General features: G+C 39.7%; 2 protein-coding genes across 3 annotated transcripts in view; one reads left to right on the top strand and one right to left on the bottom strand.

The window, feature by feature from the left end:
• Window positions 1–23,413, bottom strand: part of Atxn7 (Ataxin 7) — a 108,177-nt gene that overhangs the window by 73,980 nt on the left and 10,784 nt on the right. The window lies entirely within an intron of this gene.
• LOC137240763 (zinc finger protein Xfin-like) overlaps window positions 1–23,413 on the top strand; it is an 81,080-nt gene that overhangs the window by 828 nt on the left and 56,839 nt on the right. The window lies entirely within an intron of this gene.

Raw genomic sequence — 23,413 nt, forward strand, 5'->3', positions numbered from 1 at the left:
GCCACAATCAACCAAGATGTTGCGTACCCCCAGCCGGTAAGGGGCTAAGAATATACCCGCGGTAGGTATGCCTGTCGTAAGAGGCGACTAAAATACCAGATTCAAGGGGTGTGTAGCGCAACTCTTAAGGTTGCCAGCGCAATATATAGCTTCTCCAAACCCAATTGTCAACCTCACCTATCCGCGGCGAGTTCTGTTTCACTAACAGACGAGGCTCTGGCGACCGCAAGCTCCTCATGGAACTTGTGGGTGGGGAGGGAGGGGATGGCCTGAAGGTTTAATGTGGCCACATAAATCGTTCCCGAGATGGTCGGGCTAGCAACTTAATGGTGCTGTGGTGCCGGAGCGTACCGGATCTGTATCCGGCAAAGGACCATCACATCGATAACACTCCCCAAAGCCTTCGGGGAGCAACCTTATCGCTACAACAACAACAACAACAATGTGTTATTGGTGTCAGAAGAGGAATTGTTGAATAAATTCCATACGACAACAAGGACATGACAAAGTTCACTGAATTGAAGATCCAGCAACTGAAGAAGGAATTGAAGAGACGTGGATTGAATACAACCGGCATTAAACTCGAACTTCAGGCACGACTACGAGAGGCAATGGAAGCAGAAGGAATTAACGTGGAAGAGTATGTCTTTAATCTTGATGTCGACGAGACAAAAAAATTGAAGAGAAAAACGAAACATCGGAGACAGTTACGAGCACAGACTTGAACATGATATTGGCTGCAACATCTGCACAAACATCGACAGTAGCATCAATGTCGTCGCAATTGGCATCCCAACTCGAAGCGCAAGAGGCACGTATAATAGAAATGTCATCACAAATTGCCACAAATATGTCATCACAGGTAGAAGAACAGAAGACATATATGGCATCCAAGATGGAATCACAGGAGACACGTATTGCAGAAATGTCATCTGAAATAACAGCGAAGATTGAAGCACATTATTGGCAAATAGTAGATCAATTTTTGTATCTAAGTACTCCGTTACTATCGTATTAAAAATTTTTGTACCATGGCCATTTGTGCAAGCACACTTCTAAGCTGGTTAGAGCACGTGGATGGTATATTCATGTTTATATTAAAGTCCCCAATAATTAGATTATTATCCGAATCTTTAAGGTGCTCTGTGACGATCTCATTTAAATATTTAACAAGTGATAGATTACTCCAAATTTCCACTTTAGAGCGCATTTTTTAATTTTTATAATAATGCACCATATGTTCATGTCGAAAGACTTATTGCATACAAAGTTGAATTCTATTTGTTCATGTATATAAAATAACACACCACCCGTGTGCCTACTGTGTGAATCCCAACGGATTAATTTATATGTAGAAATATTTAACTCGGAGTCCATTATATTATCTGTTGTACAGGTTTCGGAGCACACTACTAAGGCTGGTTGTTTAACTTCCATAAGACGTTCTAGTTCTACTTTATTTGAAACAATACTATTAATATTAAGATATATGCACTGCAGGATACAGCCTTCCTTAGTACGTGTAGTATACGCTTTATGCGGGAAGCCCGGTCACATTGCACGTCGTTGCGATCTTGGTCCTAATAGTTCCAACAATGTGGGTGCCGTTAACGCTAAGCTGGAGGAGATGAGCAAGAGCCATGTCTTAAAAGGTGGACCGAAAATTATCTGGGTGGTCGGCAGGCATCGGTGCAATTTAGAAACGAAACATCAAAACCAAGGAGAATTAAACAGGGGGTGCCACAGGGTGGTGTCCTAACCCCACTTTTGATTAATTTCTACATATCTAAGCTACCTTCACCACCGGAAGGAGTCACAATCGTTTCCTACGCCGATGACTGCACAATAATGGCCACAGGCCCAGGCCCAAAGATCGATGCGCTATGCAATAAAATAAACGGCTACCTCCCTGATCTCTCCAGTTTTTTCGCCTCGCAAAACCTGGCATTATCACCGACTAAATCTTCCGCGACCTTATTTACAACATGGACGCCCCAAATGTCGACCATTTTGAACATCCACGTCGATGGCACTACGCTACCGACTGTCCTACACCCCAAAATCTTGGGTGTGACGTTTGATCAGGATCTACATTTTGGTGAGCACGCAGCCGCAATTGTTCCGAGAATTCAGAGCCGTAACAAAATCCTCAAATCCCTCGCTGGCAGTACTTTGGGAAAAGATAAAGAAACGCTCATGACTACATACAAAGCAATTAGCCAGCCGATTACGTGCTACGCGTCACCCATATGGTCGCCAAGCCTAAAAATCACCCACTGGAAGAAAATACAGGCCTGCCAAAATACTGCTCTCAGAATCGCCACGGGCTGTCTTCTTATGTCCCCAGAACACCATCTGCATAATGAGGCGAGAATACTCCCCATTAGGGAGAGAAATGAGATGCTGACCAAACAGTTCCTGTTGAATACCCAGAAACCTGGGCATCCCAACAGACATCTGATTGATGAACCAGGACCGCCTAGGGGCTTAAGGAGTCATCTCCGTAAGCATTTTGAGGAAATACGGCACCTGAGAACCCAGCCGTATGAAGTGGAAAAACACAAGCAGGTCCTTGGTAAACTCCATAAACAGGCGTCGGACCTTTATGCCGGGAATTGCCCGGTGAATCCAGTACTTAACGAAAATTATCCAAAACTTGCGGATGAGGAACGCATACTCCCCAGGGAAACGCGTGTCACTCTTGCTCAACTTCGTTCTGTATACTGTAACAGGTTAAACTTTTACATATCCAGAATCAACCCCGACATACAAAATGTATGCCCCGCTTGCAATGTGTCCCCACATGACACCAACCATCTCTTCGCGGCTATTAGGTGGGGCGAGCATTGCTACAACAACAACAACAACAGATGAGCAAGAGCGTGTCAGATGTAAAGAACGAAAACTTGCCACAGCTATTGAATGTCCTGTGATATATGTGTCGCAAATTGGAAGAAAATCGAGCAGTCTGGAGCAAGGTTGCGTACGGTCACTGGCGAGTATAATCAAGTCCAAGGAGAAGTGGTATGTGAGGTATTAATTGGAAAGGTCATGGTTCTACACAAATTCATTGTGGCGGAGATTGTTGATGAAGTCATATTGGGAGTGAACTTCTTGGTTGACCATGACATCAAGATCGATATGCAGAGAAGGGTGATGCGTTATGTGCCACTTAACTTCAGTTTTGAGCAAGGATTCAGCAGTAAGCGAGTGCTGGTGGAAGAGATCGACAAAAACCACAAAAGTCAAAGGCAGCAGATCAGGCAAGGGTTGATGGAACGAATGGGCCAAACAAATCAAAACCGAAGAAAGAATGCAAGGGTGGTTTCAAGTCAGCGCGCACTAATGTTGTGAAACGTCAAGACGATACTGATGATGCAAAGTCAATCTGTCAAGATCAAGCTCTGCGAAGTAGTTCTTCATTGGCCAAACAACAGAGTGCGAGGGAACGATCCAGGATAATGAGTAGTAAGATGAAACGCAGATACGATGAGAACAATAATTAGGAAGAAGATTTGGTACTGTTATACAACCCTCACCGGCGGAAAGGTGCTCCTTCCAAATTTCGGTGCAGTTGGGAAGACCCGTACAAAGTTGCGAAGAAGATCAGTGATACCATGTACCGCATACAAACCATTGGGAAACCACGAAAAAGAAGAGTGGTACACTTGGAGATGCTAGCAACGTTTAGATCGAGAAATTTGTCTGATCGGGACGATCACCTTTAGGTGGAGGGCAGTGTTACGAATATTAGCAACACTAAGGGGTACTGCCATCTCTAAGCCGATGCTAAGCAGTGACGTGAATGCACGTCAATAATTCAATCATTATGTCTACACTTATGTACGTACACGGAGCGGAGAAGCACAAACACATGCAGATATCTTATCTGAGATATGCAATTATAATTGTGGAAGTGTCGCTCACAAACACACGCGCATATGAGAGATATACACGTACATCTGTAGTTATAATTATAACAGACTAGCAGACCCGGCAGACATTGTTCTGCCCTAAATTTGGTCTATCTGCATACATTTTAATAAGCTTTTTCCGTCTAACTCTGCCCCCCCCCCCCCCCCCCCCCCCCCCCCTCTTCACTTTTTCTTAATCCTTTTTTTCACTCCCCCCTCCGTCTCTTCGCTTCATCTATCTCTATCTTCGTCTCACGCTATCTATTTCTCAGTCTCCTCCTTCCCTCTTTTCTTCTCTTATCACAAATTCTTCTCATTCTTCTTCACCATTTATTAACAGTCCAAGAGGGTGGTATCTATTTTGTTCCAGTCGCATTCCGAGTCCCAGTACCACTCCGAGTCTCAGTCCCAGTCCGTCTCTGGTCTACTTCCCGGAAAAAAAGGATCGTAAATACTAATATAGGCAAATGTATATACCAAATTTCAGGCAAATCGAATAGTACGTATGTAAATAGGTATGTGGGTATTATTAATTCATGTCTTTATTTCGGCTTCGCATGCATATATATCAGCATTGCCAGGTTGATGCGACTAACTCGAATATTAAAATGAAAATTACTTTAAAGCTCTCAGCAACAGCTTTCGTTTGATATCCATATTACACACACATTCTAGGGGTATCCGGGTCCACGTTTTGGCCTATGTATCGAGACAATAGTTACCAGTAGGTATGAAAACTACCCTGTACTAAAGCACAAATCAACAGCTTCAGTTTGATACCCACACTTTCTAGGAGTACCCGGGTCCACGTTTTGGCCTATATCTCGAGACCCTAGTCACCAATAGATATGAAAACTACCCTTTACTAAAGCACTCATCAACAGCTTTCATTTGATATCCATATTGTATAAACTCTGTCTAGGGGTACACGGGCCCACGGTGTGGCCTATATCTCGAGACCCTAGTCACCCAGGGGTATGCAAATTACCATATACTAAAGCACTCATCAACAGCTTTCATTTCTTATCCATATTGTATAAACACTTTCTAGGGGTACCCGGGTCCACGTTTTGGCCTCAATCTCGAGACCCTAGTCACCAATAGGTATGAAAACTACCCTTTTCAGAGCCGTAACAAAATCCTCAAATCCCTCGCTGGCAGTACCTGGGGAAAAGGTAAAGAAACGCTCATGACTACATACAAAGCAATTAGCCAGCCGATTACGTGCTACGCGTCACCCATATGGTCGCCAAGCCTAAAAATTACCAACTGGAAGGAGCTGCAGGCCTGCCAAAATACTGCTCTCAGAATTGCCACGGGCTGTCTTCTTATGTCCCCAGAACACCATCTGCATAATGAGGCGAGAATACTCCCCATCAGGGAGAGAAATGAGATGTTGACCAAACAGTTCCTGTTGAATACCCAGAAACCTGAGCATCCCAACAGACATCTGATTGATGAACCAGCACCGCCTAGGGGCTTAAGGAGTCATCTCCGTAAGCATTTTGAGGAAATACGGCACCTGAGAACCCAGCCGTATGAAGTGAAAAAACACAAGCAGGTCCTTGGTGAACTCCATAAACAGGCGTCGGACCTTTATGCCGGGAATTGCCCGGTGAATCCAGTACTTAACGAAAATTATCCAAAACTTGCGGAAGAGGAACGCATATTCCCCAGGGAAACGCGTGTCACTCTTGCTCAACTTCGTTCTGGATACTGTAACAGGTTAAACTCTTACCTATCCAGAATCAACCCCGACGTACAAAATGTATGCCCCGCTTGCAATGTGTCCCCACATGACACCAACCATCTCTTTAATTATAATTAAGCTGTGCTGCTTACAACAAAGAAAAACACAAAATAGTGAGCATCGCAGAAACTAATGGGTATTGCGCCAGCATGGTAGAGCAGCTAATAAGAAAACACCAGCGCAAAAAATTGCAAAAAGAGTGCAGTTCGTTTTTCGGCACAGTGGGCGAAAAAGACAACTTACTTGGTGCAGCATGACTTACGACCCATATTATTTTTCTGATATGAAACATATCTTTAAAAAAGCTGGTTTAAATTTGGCTCCAAAATCAACAACAAAACTGAAGGCCTTATTGAGATCATCTAAGGATAAAGGTGACATTTTGGACAATCCTGGAATGTACTCAATCACTTGCTCTCATATAAATGACGACGGAGTAGAATGCGGTGCAAAGTACATAGGCCAATCGACGCGCACTGTACGAATCAGGTTCAATGAGCATTTAAAATACATACAAAGTATTGAGCCCAAAAGTGGCATCGCCGAACATGCATTATCGAATCAACACTCGATAAGTGAAGACGACTGTAAATTAATTAAAATAGAATCTAATATCAGTAGATTAAATATTTTAGAATCCCTACATATTTATGTAAATAAAAGTGTGTCAGTGAATCGTGATAGTGGCCCACTGTATACAAATCTTTACTCAGCTTTCCATTAAACTTCGTTTGATCCATATTTTGTTATTACTTAATTTTGTTGTTGTATTATACTCTCTTTATGTCTTTTTGCTTTTTCATTGTATTAGCCGATAATATTTGACAAATTTGGATAGGCTTACTTTGTTACTTTGTTATTTCTGTTGACAATGGTTAGTTGAAAACTAGCAACTGAAGAAGAAACCACGCGAGTGTTGAAACATTTGTCTTGTTAAAATAAAAACAAAAAACTTAAACGACTAAAAGGTGTTGTTTCACTTTCTTTACAGTGTCGAAAGTCGTTTAGCACTCAAAAATAATTTAATTTAATTGAATTAAATAATTAATTATGCCGGTCACCAAACCTAGTGAGTTGTTCTATTTTCAAAAAACCAAGGAGAAAATTTGTTCTCTGTTGTCGAACGTTTGGTTTTTATCCAGATGCAGAAACCTAAGAGTAATGCCTAAATTCATAGATTTTTCGGTTAAGTGCAAAAGCAAGTGCCCCGTTGGAAAAACATCCGTGGAAAAAGCTAAGGTGTATTGGTTAAGTCACGCCCTAAAACAAAAACACGCTCATTTAGCTTCATGTGAATTACTAGCTTATAAACTTCACAAATCATTAGCCTGCAAGCTTTCTTCCGTAGTTTGGGATGTTTTCTTGATTAAATTGAACGCCAAAATTGATCGTCTTTCCCAGCTTCACATGCAAAGGAAAAGATTGAAGTTGGGAAAATTGAAACAATCAAAACCGCGCAGGTTGCCGTCTAGTAAATTCGTTCCTGGCCTTATAATCAACAAATCGGACGCGACCTTAGAAGATAATGAAATAAATCTTTTAGGTAGGTAGGTAGGTTGAACTGGCCGGTCCATGAGGACCTCACATAGACTGATTGAGTCCGTAGTGTTACCAGAAGTTTGTTTTAACGACCAAACTGAAAAACCCTATCAAAAACCAGGACCTATGTTATAAAATAACTCCGTCCTCTTGGCAAATACTAGAAGCTTCCTAGGACTTAAGCCACTTGCTGCTTCTAGATCTGACAGCTGTATCACTCCTAATAGCTGGAGTCTTAGCCTGGCAAGTGCAGGGCACGAGCACAGAACGTGCTCGATCGTTTCCTCCTCCAACCCGCACTTCCTACACCTGCTATCACTGACCAAGCCTAATTTAAAGGCATGTGACGCCAGAAGGCAGTGTCCAGTCAGAATACCCGTCATGAGTCTACAGTCCTCTCTTTTTAATGATAGAAGCAACTGTGTTAAGTCTAAGGTTGTAAGACCTACACATAATCTTCGATACTTTACAGCCCCGCGCTTGAACCCACGCCTTTTCTGCTTGGTCGATCATGTGCACCTCTCGCATTCGCTTAATCTCGCCCAATCTAATTGGGACGTCTACGGAGCAAGCTTCAAGGGATGCGCCCTTTTTGGCTAATTCGTCCGCTTTTTCATTCCCATCTATTCCCATATGCCCTGGGACCCAATATAGATGTATGCTTCTCCCTGTCCCGATTCTCTCCAGAGACTGCTTACACTCTAACACGCATTTAGATGCTGTGCTATGCGAGATTATTGCCTTAATTGCTGCTTGACTGTCAATATAAAAGTTAACACGGTTGCAGCTTAAGCTATTCTCTTCCAGGGTTTCTACTGCTTTGGTTACGGCTAATATTTCCGCTTGGAAAACGCTACAGTAATCCGGCAGCCTGTAGGATCAGCGCAGTATACCGCAGACCCTACTCCTTCCACTATTTTGGAACCATCGGTGTACACATGTATCGCCTCGTCCGCCATTTGCGCACCCTTGCGCCAACCGTCCACCTCTATTGTGGCCTTAAGATCTCCCTCAAAGTGCAGGTAGGGAATCATGTAGTCTGTTCGTCTTGTGACTGAGGACGCTATACTACTATGGCCATATGGTCGGCGCTCAAGCTGCCCCGAAGCATCGAGCCTGGTTGCGGTCGTTAACGCTTTGTTCTTTGCTACCAGGTCTACAGGTGGAATGTGCAGAATGGCATACAGTGCAGCCGTCGGGGTTGTTTTCAGGGCTCCCGTAATGCAAAGCATCGATAGTCTGCATACCCCCTCTAATTTTTTGAGGTATGTTGTTTTTTGTGTGGCTTTCCACCAAACAAGAACTGAAGAATGAATATAAAGAACTAATCGTTGGAAGGCATTTTCCACTTATGACAATTGCAACGTCATCTGCGTAAGCCGTAAGTTTTACGGGTCCCTCATCGAATTGCCTGAGCAGTTGGTTGATGACCAGTGTCCACAGCAGAGGTGATAGCACCCCTCCCTGCGGCGTGCCCCTGTCCACTGATTTCGTGGCCTCGTACAATCCCCATTGTGATGTAATCTTTCTGCAATTTAACATGCAGCCGATCCATCTGATTAAGGCAGGATGTACTTTAATGTAATTAAGACCATCCATAATCGCCCATTTTGCAACATTATTGAAAGCCCCGGCAATGTCCAAGAAGACTCCTAGAGCATACTCCTTATATTCCAGGGATTTCTCTATGCTTATTACCACCCTATGCAATGCGGTGTCTACCGACTTGCCTTTGGTGTACGCATGCTGTGTTGTGGAGAGCAGCTTTTCATCCACGTTGGACTTTATGTACACATCTATCAGCCTCTCAAAGGTTTTGAGCAGAAATGATGTTAAGCTAATGGGTCTATAGTCTTTGGGATACACGTGACCGATCTTCCCCGCCTTTGGTAGAAAAGCTACACGAGCAGTTCTCCAAGAGTGCGGTACATGATTCAGTCTTATGCACCCATCGAATATTATTTTAAGCCATTCCACGACCGCCCTACTTGAGACTTGTAGCATGGCCGGGAATATACCATCTGGGCCCGGCGATTTAAACTTAGAAAACGTCTTCACTGCCCACTCGATCTTGGTATCGGTCACCAAGCCCGGCACCACTAACTCCGTGATCGAAGTGTGAGTGATGTCTGCTGGTTCTTCTAAACCGTCTCCCGATGGGAAATGTGTATCGAGAAGCACCTCAAGGGATTCCTCACTATCACGTGACCATTCCCCGTTCTCTTTCTTTATTAGTCCCTGGACTATGTTTCCCTTTGCTAGGACTTTTTTCAACCGTGCTGTTTCACTGGAGCACTCTATGTCCGTACAGAAACTTTTCCATGAGTTTCTCTTCGCCCTGGTAATTTCACGCTTGTAGATCCTCAGTAGATCCCTGTACTCGTCCCGACACGCTTCGCTTTCCGCGGTCTTTGCGAGTTTAAACATTTCTTTTACCTGTCTTCTTAGAAGACTCAGCTCATTGCTCCACCATGGCGGCTTTGCTTTTCCTCTGAATCTTCTTAGAGGGCAAGCTTTGTTATGCGCAGTCATAAGCGTCCTTGTTAGGAATTCATTCGACTCCTCCAGTTCCTCTACATTAGCAACCTCTTTGGGTTGTCCCAGTTTCGTTTCTACATGTTTCTGGAATTTAGTCCAATTCGTTGCCCTAGGGTTTCTAAAGGTTCCTCCCTTCTCTACCCTCTTTAGTGGGATGCTGAAGCTTATATACGCATGGTCGGAGAAGGATGGTCTATCGAGAACCATCCAATCATACCTTGATATATCACGCTCGGAGCTCAATGTAATATCCAGAACATTGCTGGATGTTGGACCAATGTATGTAGGAACATTTCCCCTGTTGGCTATCTGCAAATTGGTTTGCAGGATGTAACAAAATAGAGATTCGCCTCTCTCGTTCGTATCTGCTCCTCCCCACGCATTGTGGTGCGCATTTGCATCTGCGCCTATGACCAACCGCCCTTTGCGCCCTTCCTCCTGTACTAGCCTTTTGCACTCCATCGGTGGAACCTCCGCAGCATGGGCCATGTAGCAGGACGCCAGGATAAATGCCTGCTTATTCTTTTGCTCAACGGCCACCGCTACGAGATCCTCGGTGGTGTAATTAGGCAGCATATATGAATGCAGCTGTTTCCTTACCATTACTACAGCTCGCACCCGTCCTTCCGTTTGTGCGTAGTAAACGCCAAACCCGCGCGCGCTAAGTCCAGAAACCTTTCCTCCCGATGAGAGCCACGGCTCCTGGATCAGCGCCACGTCAAACGAACCCTCCTCAAGGGTTAGGAGGAGTTCGCTCGACGCCACTTTACTGTGTTGGAGGTTTATCTGTAGGACTCGCAGCACCATCTCCAGCACCTTCGTCTTGACGTCGTCGTCCTTCTCTTGCCCTTTTGGTTTAGAGTATTCGAGGCCCCCTTCAGCCCCTCGTGAATGTTGTGCCGTGTGTTCCTCTGTGCGAGTCACAGCACCATTTAGCGGTTGGTCCTCTTCTAGCACGTTCGTGGTGACGTCGGGGACCTCCACCTGTATTTTTTCCCTTAGGCTTCTGAGGTCCTTTTCGACTTCGCCCACTTCCAGCGTGTTAGGATTTTTATCCTCGGGACTTCTTTTCCTGAGTCGCATGTAAATTTTGCCAGTGCCAAAGGACATTTTGCCAAGCTGCGTGTACAAAATATCCTCCGCCTGCTTGTTTATTTGAAAGATGTAGAACTGACCATCCTCGGTAGGCCGAGATACAGTAAGTACCTTCCAATCCCGTGTCGGTATGTTCGGATTCTGATTCTGCAGAAGTCGCAGTGTATCCTCCGACTTCATCACGCATGGTATCCATACCTTAACTTTTGGTACCGTGGGGATTTGCGCTTTATCCACCACCTCAAACCGCGCGTTCGTGCCTTGCCTTTGGAGGTTTGGAACGACTTCCTCCAGCCACCGCAAGCTCGCGATGTTGTCGCACGCTATCATCTTCACACCATTATACCATCCCCCCGAATCAAAGGTTGGAAGGGGCTTACTTGGTTGTTCCCGCATCATCTTAAGCATTAAGCTAATAAGCTCCCTTTCCACAGATCTCCACCTTTCAGTAGTCATTTGTCCGAACGGACTGCTACGATCAACCAGCGCCACAGTCAGTGACTGATTTGCCACATCACTCATCTTCTCGGGAAAAGCAGGAGTCTTAGTGTTATCTCCCTTTGGAACCTCCGAGAACACCGGAGTCTTCGCGTTAACTCCCTTTAGCGCCTCCGAGAAAGCCGGAGTCTTAGCGTTATCTCCCTTTGGCTTATCTCCTACTTCCGTAGTTGGAACTTCCCTCTGACTGGCAGCTTTCGAGGTAGTTGCTACCTCGCTATTGGAACCCATCTGTCTTACAGCTTTGGGCCTACTTGTCTTGTCTATGCGACTGCCCTGCTTCGCGGCTCTAGGACTGGGTCCTTTCTGCCTCTTGAAAGCAGGCTTGTCGCCTTCTGCCGAACGTTGCCTCTTCATTCTGCCATTCGACGCTTCTTCCTCCTCGTACCGGTTGCAGAACCGAGGGTTTCTCGCAGCAAACCTTTTGAACTGCCTTCGACCTACTTCTACCGCTTCATGGGCCCATTCCAAGCGCTCGATCTCCACTTCTGTTGGGTCCACCACTGCTCCCAAGCGTTGTACAATTCTTAGTGCTGCACGGTACTGCGAGAGAGCTCTTTTACTTCCTCTGCTCCGTACCCTTCTCCACTCTTCTACTCCGTTTTCATTTGTGTGCTTCTCCAACACGGAGTTCATTGAATCAGCACTACTCTCGCTCCCCGAGTCCGACGCATCGCTTAATTCGTATTTGTCGTCCTTGGATTGCGACTCAGTCCTCCTCTTTACATCCTCCTTATTACATTCAGGTAATGAGCTGTTCATCTTGGTCGTATGACCACCTGCCCGACAAGGCGGGCTCAGCGGTCCAGTATTATATACGGGGAAAGAACCGTCCGCCACAGCAGCGCCCCTTACTGCGGTAAGGCCATAACTACTTCCCGAGATGGCCCGGTATCGGGAAGGCTCCGTTCGAATACAGCCGAATTTATCCCCTGGCTGCAAATCGTCCAATAGGCACGGTCCGCATAACACCCTGGATCTTTTAAATAAAGGCTTAAAATTTGCGTTACCCAACAAACGTTCACCTATGCAGGATATCATCGTTGATTCTGAGTTAGCTCTTGGTAGATTGGATTCCGAAGTAGCCGACAATGTGCGTTACAATATAAAAAAAGTCTTATCATCGAAGCCCACTTCAAATAATATTAGTTACACCAACTATTTGCATGGCGCCGTAAAGTCGTTAAACGAAAAGAATATTTACATAACAAAAGCCGATAAAGGTAACTGTGTTGTTGTACTAAATGAGCGCGATTACAACAACGGGATGAGCGCACTGATAGAGGAAGGAAATTACATTAAAGTAAAAAATCCTCTCCCAAAGATGAAAAGACAAGTGGTAGAATGTAGGAAAAAGTATGCCGATCTGTTCGGTCGTCGCTGGAACAAAAGAATGCATAAATCGTATGTACGAGTCCCCTGTTTGTATGGTTTATACAAAGCTCATAAACCAGGAAATAAGATCCGACCAATTATCGCTGGGTACACTTCGCCCATAGCAAACATTGCGTCATGGTTGAGCGATTATTTTGTGAAACTTAAGAGTTTCGATAGTTTTTCAATCGAAAATTCATTTGAACTAATCGATAAGATTAAAACTGTGAAGTTGAATCCCAATGAGTGTTTTGCGTCGTTCGATATCACTTCCTACTTTTCTACCGTCCCAAGAAATGGTGCCTTGGATTCTTTACGTATCTGGTTAGACAAACAAAATATAAATCCACTGGTGGCTAGCGCCTTGTTCGAGTTGACCGTGGTTTGTATAAATCAATCTTTCTTCCAGTTTAGAGGGGAATTCTTTGAACAAATGGATGGTTTGCCTATGGGTTTGAATATTAGCCCATTCCTATGCAACTTATTCATGAATACAGTTGAAGAACAGCTTATTAAAAGTTCTATTTTCCCACGTTTTTATAGTCGATATGTCGATGACTGTATTGTTATTATAGAGAGAGAGAAAATACAGCAGACATTGAATTTATTTAACTCCATTAATGTAAACATCCAATTTACATGTGAGTTTGAAACAAATAATGAGTTACCTTTTCTGGACTTAATGCTGAAACATAATACCGACGGAGGGATCGAATTCGATATATATCGTAAGCCAACATCGACTGATCGATTTATCCCAATAGAATCGAACCATCACTACTCGCATAAATTAGCTGCCTTCAATTCTATGGTTCATCGCCTTATTAACGTCCCACTAAGCTGTGCTGCTTACAACAAAGAAAAACACAAAATAGTGAGCATCGCAGAAACTAATGGGTATTGCGCCAGCATTGTAGAGCAGCTAATAAGAAAACACCAGCGCAAAAAATTGCAAAAAGAGTGCAGTTCGTTTTTCGGCACAGTGGGCGAAAAAGACAACATGACTTGGTGCAGCATGACTTACGACCCATATTATTTTTCTGATATGAAACATATCTTTAAAAAAGCTGTTTTAAATTTGGCTCCAAAATCAACAACAAAACTGAAGGCCTTATTGAGATCATCTAAGGATAAAGGTGACATTTTGGACAATCCTGGAGTGTACTCAATCACTTGCTCTCATATAAATGACGACGGAGTAGAATGCGGTGCAAAGTACATAGGCCAATCGACGCGCACTGTACGAATCAGGTTCAATGAGCATTTAAAATACATACAAAGTATGGAGCCCAGAGGTGGCATCGCCGAACATGCATTATCGAATCAACACTCGATAAGTGAAGACGACTGTAAATTAATTAAAATAGAATCTAATATCAGTAGATTAAATATTTTAGAATCCCTACATATTTATGTAAATAAAAGTGTGTCAGTGAATCGTGATAGTGGCCCACTGTATACAAATCTTTACTCAGCTTTCCATTAAACTTCGTTTGATCCATATTTTGTTATTACTTAATTTTGTTGTTGTATTATACTCTCTGTATGTCTTTTTGCTTTTTCATTGTATTAGCCGATAATATTTGACAAATTTGGATAGGCTTACTTTGTTACTTTGTTATTTCTGTTGACAATGGTTAGTTGAAAACTAGCAACTGAAGAAGCCACCACGCGAGTGTTGAAACATTTGTTTTGTTAAAATAAAAACAAAAAAACTTAAACGACTAAAAGGTGTTGTTTCACTTTCTTTACAGTTTAATTGTAATGTGGAACCAACGCCTCTAACATCCCTTTCCTTATAGTCCACCCCTGTTGAAACAGCAAGTTTCCTTGGACTCCCGTTAGTGGATATTGATGACAATATGTGATCGGATGTTAGGTGGGGCGAAGCATTGCTACAACAACAAAAACAACAAAACTACACTATACTAAAGCATACCCGCGGGTACGAAAAATACCCCGTATCAAAGTACTGCTTATGATACCCATTCCATTTGATACCCATATTGTACAAACATATCCCAGGATTACCCATGTCCACGTTTTGATCTCAAGACCCTAGCCAGAACGGGATAAAAATTATCCTATGTCTGTCTCCGGGTTCTAAGCTACCCCTCCACCAATTCTCAGCCAAATATGTTTATCCGTTCCTCTGCAATCACTCCTTATCTATTTAAAAAAGCGCATCAAAATCCGTTGCGTATTTGTAAAGGTTTAAGCATTCAAAGGGACATAGGGACAGAAATAGCGACTTTGTTATATACTATGTAGTGATGTACATCCATACATACCTATAAACCTACGCCCATATATTTAATACTCCTATATTGTAACAATAGGCTAGGTACATTAAGCGCCAAATACACGACACGAACATTTCCGCGAACATGCCGCAATCTTGTTCGCAGCTTTGGCCATACACCATACGAACTTTTGGCCGAACACTAGTTCTCTTTCAGACAGCGATGAATACGGACAACAATTGTGCTGCAGCAATATTGCTCGCTGTGGCAATTAATTTCGATTAAAGTCGCATAATCATTATTCTTTTTAATTCTATTACAATAATCTTTGCTTTTTACTTGCCACAATAATGGCAAAGATTTATACCAGAGCCGGCCACACAAATACTAGAACAATTGCATAAGTGTGTGTAAAAATTGAGAGAAAACTCCCCACAGTGTGCTAAAAGAAAATGTGGACTGTGAAGTTTAAATTAAAAAGGACTTTGCTTATTTTATTTCAAGCTAATCCTGACTATATTTACTTATATTCGTATAACTAAGAACGCGTAGGTCGAGCTAGTCAGATAAAACTTTTTTATAAAAGAAGGTAATGCAAAATTTACTTAAAAAAATTAAATTTTTCATTAGGAAAGAACTATAAAACAAAGTAAATGTAAAGATAGAAATATATATTTTCAAAACATAAAGTTATTCAATAAAAAAAATGTATGAAAATTAATAAAACTAAGTAGAACGTATAAAAATATACTTATATTGAATTGTCAATAATTATTAATAATTAATTAATTATTACTAATTATTAATAATTAATATTTAAATTGTCAATATTAATATGTATGTTCAAAGGAACTTAATAATACTAACTAAAACGTATTAAAAGTCACTTTAACATTGCAACATATTGTTTTTATTATGTGCCCAAAAAGTAGCATGGAGTTTTCCTTTTGCATTCACTGTTGATTTTAGTGAGTGACAAGCGAAAGCAAACGATCGTCATCACACATCGTTAGTGTCGGTGTGAAAATACGAACTCAAATTGCACAATGTGCAACTTTTGGCCGGCTTTGATTTATACATTGCAATAAATTCACTCAGAAATTTTTTATTGTCCATTTTACTTTTCCGCGCACGTCTGTTTCGTTCAGAAATTACTACGATTATGAGCTATTTCGCCATACACACACGAACAGTTCGCGCAAATGTTCGCCAAAAATTAAAATATTTTGATTTTTGGCGAACATTTGCGCGAACTGGCAAACACCACCATACACGACAGAAAAGGTCGCAGAAACATGACATAACGGGAATGTTCGCGGAAATGTTCGTGTCGTGTATTTGGCGCTTTACCAAACATCAGATTGCCGATATATTGCTGTTAAAACGTTTTTGTTTTTGTATTCAATAATCGAATGTACCTAAATTTGAATTTTTTCTTGTTACACTTATCCTGCTACAATCCCAAAAATTTTATAGGCTGTCGTGTTTTGATTTCGAATTCATAACACATTTTCTATTAATAATATAGGAGTATTATATATATGCCTAAGCCCGAAGTTAAATAACGCAGCGAATGTTGTATATATACGTATGTATGCGTCGCATCATCCTCACTCAAAAGCAATTAGCGTGCACAGTTCACAGCGAACAACCACACAAACACATTTTTTGGTAAAAATGTTACTTTTGTTTAAACAATTTGGCTGATATAAGAAAGGAATCAAGTATTTTTTTTGATGCAGATCGAAGGTAAATATTTCAAAGTTTTAATGAAAAGTAGAATTTTTTAAATCCATCCATCCGTTTATGAGTTATAGCTGAGTAAACAAAAATGTTATGATTTTTTACTACATTTTGGCAATTTGCCACGCCCCTATAATATATATCTTCAAATTATATTAACTGTACCATTTCACGTAGCTAAGCTTTCAAATGCAAAAAACCGTTTTAAAATCGGAGCATTCTGTGTGAAGTTATGTGCATACATGGCATTTAGCGACTTTATTTTATAAGATTTATAGATATAGATAACCAACTAGTAGATTCTAGAACAGAAGCGCCTAGAAGATGCAACGAAGAAATCAAAGAGTATAAAAGGCAGCGATAGTAGAGGCGTTACAATCAGTTTGAATTAAGTACGCTATCTGTCGAGCAATAGCAGTATTATTTTGAAAATCAGTTGTAGTGTTATTGTAAAGAACTTGAATAAAGGCCATTTTGCATTATTGAAAAGTGCAGTTATTTATTCAACAGTTTAGTGATTCGAACCTTAGTAGAAGATTTGAAATAAGCGGAATTGCAGTAAATTCATTACAATATTTTGTGTCGTATTCATTTGTTATATTGCAGTTTTTATTTGCGAAAAATGTTAGAAAATTTACCAACCAGTGGGAAAAATAATTTCACTTGCAAAGTGTGCCAACACCTTTAGCCAAAGCAAATGTCAAATTCTTCTTCTTATAATTTACTTGGAACAAAATTTGATGGCGCCAGTGTCGCTCATTCTACCATTCTCCATAAAAATACATGCAATCTACTCATAATGCATAAGCATGTGTTAAATTCATCTATATGAAAAACTGCTTATGTGTCGGAGCTGTAAAGACCTGAAGCGCCTGAAGAATCAAAAGACGCGTTCACTCAAACGATACAAACAATCTGGTTCAGTGACTGCCTATGTCGCCTACTCAATTTTACGTTACACGTATAACACATTAAATAGAAGTTGTTACAAGAACTATATCAGTAGGATTAAGAGCCAAATTCTTGACAATCCTAAGTCGTGAAAAGCTGGCTTTCCATCACCAACCATTTTCGTTATGGATTAGATACTCGCCCTAGCGGGTATGCAGCCCTTTCGCACACCTGGACACACAAACCTGCTTTCCTTTCGTTTATTTCCAAATTAGTACACTCAGTTCAGTTTTTCGTTTTATTTAGTCTTTATTTAAGTGTAACTTTAGTTTCTTTAAATTTTTCAATAAATTCGCTTATGTTTCATTTACAAGTTTCTGTGTTTCATTTCTTTACGTTACAGCAATAAAATATAGTTAAACTTTTAGTTCTCACTCAGTTACCTAGCCTTATAACTTTTTAGTTACAACCGCACAACCACCACTTAGTTTAGTTCAATTTACTTTTCTTTTTCTTTTTTCAGTTTTAATCCCTCGCGCGTTCTTATGGCTTGGCCGGTTACCTTGACTGTCGAAACGAAACTCATCGGGTTCGTTTTTCCAGCCAAGCTCAGCGGCCATCATTTTACATCGCTGAATGTTATTGCCACTGCTGAGTGCAATTGGCATTGCTTTTCAGCAACAGCTGACGGCGATGCCACTTGCACGCAGGGGTACATTTTGTTACGTAAAGCGTGTAACGCAGTGCGGTTATACCACCCTTCCTTAGAAAAAGAAGAATCTGACAAGTTGATCAGATTTGTCATATTCTTCTTGTTCTCTGACTTTCAAATTGTTTTGGTTGAATGAATGTATGATATTAGGGTGTTTCTCCCCTTTTTCCTCATTCGTTCAATCAGAACAATTTTTTCCTTTCACATATGAAATTTAGTTAATATTAATTTAATTACTTACATGTAATTTGTTTTCTAATTTCTATTGCACTAAATTATTGTATTATATATTTATTACAAATAGTGCGTGCATATTAATTTTTGATTTTATTTACATGCAAATTGAAAAATTTTTTTGTTTTTGTATATTAATATTAATATAAATTTTAATTTGATATTTCATGCTTTAATAACAAAGTAATGAAAATTTAAAATTAGTTACAAGCTAGTTTGTAAATTTGTATGAGAAAAAAAATTTTAATTTACCTTATTGATTCGGTTTTTGTGAACGGTTTTTTCCTTTTTATTTACTTCATCAAAAACCGTAACATTAACTCCATCAATTTTTGTGACTATATATGGTCTTGGTAAATGCTTTCATGCTTATTTCTAGGTTCTTTTTGTATTACTACCTTATCGTTTATATTAATAGCTAACGGACGCGCCCTCTTATCATAAAGATCCTTATTTTTAATTTTATGTTTATTAATTAAATCTTTTGCTAATTTATGCGTTTTTTGTAGTCTATATTTTACTTCTTTTGCATAACTTTCAACATTGTAAATTGGATCGATTTGTTCCTTTTGAACTTCATTTGGTAAGGTAACATTTCTACCGAATACTAATTCGTATGGAGTAAGTCCATTATCAAAAACTGTATTAGGAGTTGTATTATGCAAAAATGTAAAATATTTTAAATAAATGTCCCATTCGGGGAAGTTATCATTTAGAAAAGCTCGTAAATATTCATTAAATACCCGACGATTTCTTTCAATTGTACCTAGGGTTTCATGATGGTAAGCTGTAGAAAAATTATGTTCGATTTTTAGGAGTTTAGTTAATTCAGAGAAAATTTCGTTTTTATATTCGGTTCCTAAATCGGTTTTAATTGATTTCATTATGCCATAAATGAGGATGAAACCTTCAAAAATGGATGTTGCAATTGTTTTTGCTGTCTTATCAGGGATTGATATGGTAACTAGGTATTTGCTAAAGTCGCACATAATGGTAATCGCGAACCTATTTCCATTATTCGACTCAGGCAAAGGTCATATTGTATCTACAACTACGACATCGAAAGGTTTGCAGGGTGTTGGTGTAAGCACCAAATTTTCTTTGGTTTTTGGCTTGACTTTATTTAAAAGGCATTTTTTGCAATTTTTGACGTATTTGGCAATGTCACGGGTCATACCTTTCCAATAATATTTTATACGTATTTTTGCGTAAAGCTTTTTATTTTCGCAGTAACCTCCTGCTATCGGGTCATTGTGGTAAATTTCCATTAATTTAAGTTTCCTGTCGTTGTCTGTAACTGTTTCGACAGGTTCTATTAATAGTATTTTTAAATTTTTTAAAATTGAATTTCCTGTATTTTTAAAATTTGAAATAGAAAAATATTTAAATATTTGATCATCTTTTTGCCATTCTGCTTTCTTAATGTTGTGTTTACCAGCTTCTTTTTCAAGCTTCAAAAGTAATTCATCTAATTGCATTATTTTGTTAGTACACACAATATTAAGTAACTAGAGTTTTTTATGTTTTAAATGCGCATATATTTTTAAATTGATTTTATTATTATCGTTGTCATGACATATTTGGCTTTTTATCCTATGGATTTTCTTGGAAAAATTATATGAAAACTTGTCGAATACCTGTAATATGACATTTTCTTCGTTTATGTCTTCAGCCGATTGTTGTAATTGTTCGTGACGTTTCGTCATAGACCTCTTCTGTACCGCTAAAATTTGATTATTGGACTTTTTAAGTTCTTGAATTGAAATTCGCGATAATGCGTCTGCACCTACGTTAGATTTTCCTTTAATATATTCTATGGTAAAATTATATTCGGACAATTCCAAACGGATTCTGGAAAGTTTCGACGACGGGTCTTTCATATTAAATAGATAAACTAGTGGACGATGATCTGATTTAACTTTGAAGTGAGTGCCATAAATATATGGACGAAATTGTTTTATTGCAAAATATATTGTCAAAGGTTCTAATTCTATTATTGCTTTATTTTGTTCTGATTTGCTAAAGGATTTTGAAGCAAAACAAATTGGAAAGTCGTTACCATTATGATTTTGACTCAGTATCGCACCACAACCTAACTTTGAAGCATCAACCGTAATTAAAAATTCTTTGGTGAAATCTGGATATTGTAAAAGTTTTGGAGAAATCAGACTTTTTCTTAGTTTTTCGAAAGCTAACTCACATGCCGTATCCCAATTAAATTCAACCTTCTTTCTACTCAAACGATTCAATGGAGCTGCTAAAGAAGCGAAATTTGGAATGAATCTCCTTAATAATTTGCAAATGCCACGAATCTTCGTACAGCGTCTTTATCGCGTGGCTTGGGATACCTTTTAATTGCTTCAATTTTTGAATCGTCTGGTAGCAAACCATTTGCTGAGCATTTATGCCCTAAGAAAGTTACTTCAGGTCTAAGAAAATTACACTTTTTTGGATTAAGTCGCAAGTTGAACTTCCTACAAGTTTCGAAAACATTTTTTAGATTATTGAGATGATGTGCTTCGCTACATCCAATTACTATTATATCGTCTACATACATAAAGGCTTGGTTGGGTGAAATACCAGAAAATGCAATTGACATCATTCTTGAAAATGAAATTGGAGCTACGTTTAGACCAAATGGTAAAACCTTCCATCGAAAAGCTCCGCGGTCAGTACTAAAAGATGTTATGTCTCTTGAATCTTTGTGAAGTGGGATTTGGTGAAAACCCGAAAAAAGATCTAATGTAGAAAAGAATTTCGCACGGCCAAGGTTATCTAAAATATCGTCTACACGTGCCAAAGGAAATTTGTCGGCAATTAACTTTTTATTTACAGCCCTAAAGTCAACGCACATTCTATACGATTTTTGGCCATTTAGGTCTTTTTTCGGTACCAAAATCAAGGGACTGTTATAATTTGAACAACTATTTTCGATCAGATCGTTTTCCAATAATTTATTAACCTGTTTATTTATTTCCTCGCGCTGCGAATACGGTAGGCGGTAATTTTTAATGTATACTGGCGTCGTGTCGTTTAGTCTTAGTTTTTGTTCATAAAAATTGTTTATTGTCATTTTATCATTGTCTAGCGCAAAAATATCGGAATATTGTAAACATAAGTTAATAAGCTTATTTTCAGCATAATTAGGTATTTGTTTTTCTAAAATGCTTTTAAGTTCTTTGATACGACTATCTTGTTTTACTGGTTTATTGATTTTATAAACGTTATAATTAGAGTTTTTCGGTTTGAATGTTGCAATTGTTTACGTATTTTACGCTATTTGTGGTATTTATTACCTTAATGGTCGGATTACTAGTATCAAATATACATTTCGCTGTGAAAACACCGTCAGAAATCTCTTGAGAATCCACGAAAAGTGGTTCTGAGTCTTTTTCCAAGGCAAAAATTCTATAAACTTCGCAACGAGGTGGAATAACAAATGTATCGCTTCCATTCCGTGATGGATGGGAAGTGCGATCTTTTCATTGCCTATCCAGAAGGAAATGCAATTTGTTGCATAGCTGATATCGCATTTATTTGTTTTCAGGAAATCCTTACCAAGTATTCCATCTGATGGAATGTTGAAATCATTGCCTACCACGTGCAACGTATGTTTGATATAAAAATTTGAAAAGTGTAAGTTAGTTGTAAAAGTACCTAATGTAGAAACTGCATCTGTAGTTACTCCGGTAATATTAATTGTATCATTGTTATTAATTGACACATTTTTATTAAGAGAAGAAATTTTAATTAACGAAATGTCGGCTTGTGTATCGACTAGAAATGTACAAAATTTGTTAGAACCAGTAATATTTATTTGTATAAAATCGGAATAATTTAAGTTAAGACAATAAACGTTTTTAGAAGAAAAATTGTGAGCTGAATCAGTTAGTAATTTGTCTCGTCCTCCCTCAGTGTTCGCTCCTGAGGGGCTTCCCTGTTTAAAGCCCGAACGCTTGAATTTCTAGCTCTATTATTGGAAGTGTTAGAACCGCTATTATTGCTAGTACGACTATTGTCCTTGGGATCAGAAAAATTGGTTGAAGCAAGGATTGATTTTACTAAACTGGTTTTTGCGTTCAATCGGCAAACGTTAACTGTTTGCTCGATGGCCATTTCACGGGCTTTGGTCTGAGTAATCCCTTCGATAATGAGCGAACGCTCTAAAGCATCAGACAATTCCTCAACGCGTTTTGCAAAATCGGTATAATTATTATTATTAACTTGCAAAGCTGCAATTTTTCCGGCCACAACTTTGGAGTTGTCGGGTTTTATACGGTTACGTAGTGCTAGTTTTATATCGTTAACTGAAAGTACTTGAGTTGGTATCGCTTCTCGAGCTTTACCATCGAGTTTGGATTTAATATATGAAATACAAATGTCAGTCAAATTTTCCTCGACAAATTGTTCGATTAACTCAATTTTAGTAATAAAAGATTCGAGACCTAGGGGCTCACCGCTATAATTTTCACGCATAATACCAGCACATATGCCGATAAACGTTCTTTTTTCTTCAGGAGTCGCCATATTTATATCGGAATTAGAAGGATTTGAAATATTTGTTTCGGGCAATTCCTCGAATCCGTGAAATTCTCCGGACAAAGAAAGTCTAACAACAAGGTTTTTGATTGTACTGGGCGAATATGTGGTTGAGCCTTCAGAAACTGGGCTTTTAAAATCAAGATTATCGGAATCGGAACTTTCGGAATTAAAATTTTTGGAATTGGAATCTGAATTTTTGGAATTACTATCTGAATTTTCGGAATCTGAGTCTTGCTCTGAAATTCTGGGAACCACTTTTTGGTTTCTAAGGAACATATGTAGTAAGAAGCAAAGGAGAAATATTTAAACTGATTAAAGTCGAATTTGTAGAAATTGCTTA

Source organism: Eurosta solidaginis, chromosome 2, assembly GCF_040869045.1.
Source record: "Eurosta solidaginis isolate ZX-2024a chromosome 2, ASM4086904v1, whole genome shotgun sequence".
Lineage (NCBI taxonomy): Eukaryota > Metazoa > Arthropoda > Insecta > Diptera > Tephritidae > Eurosta > Eurosta solidaginis.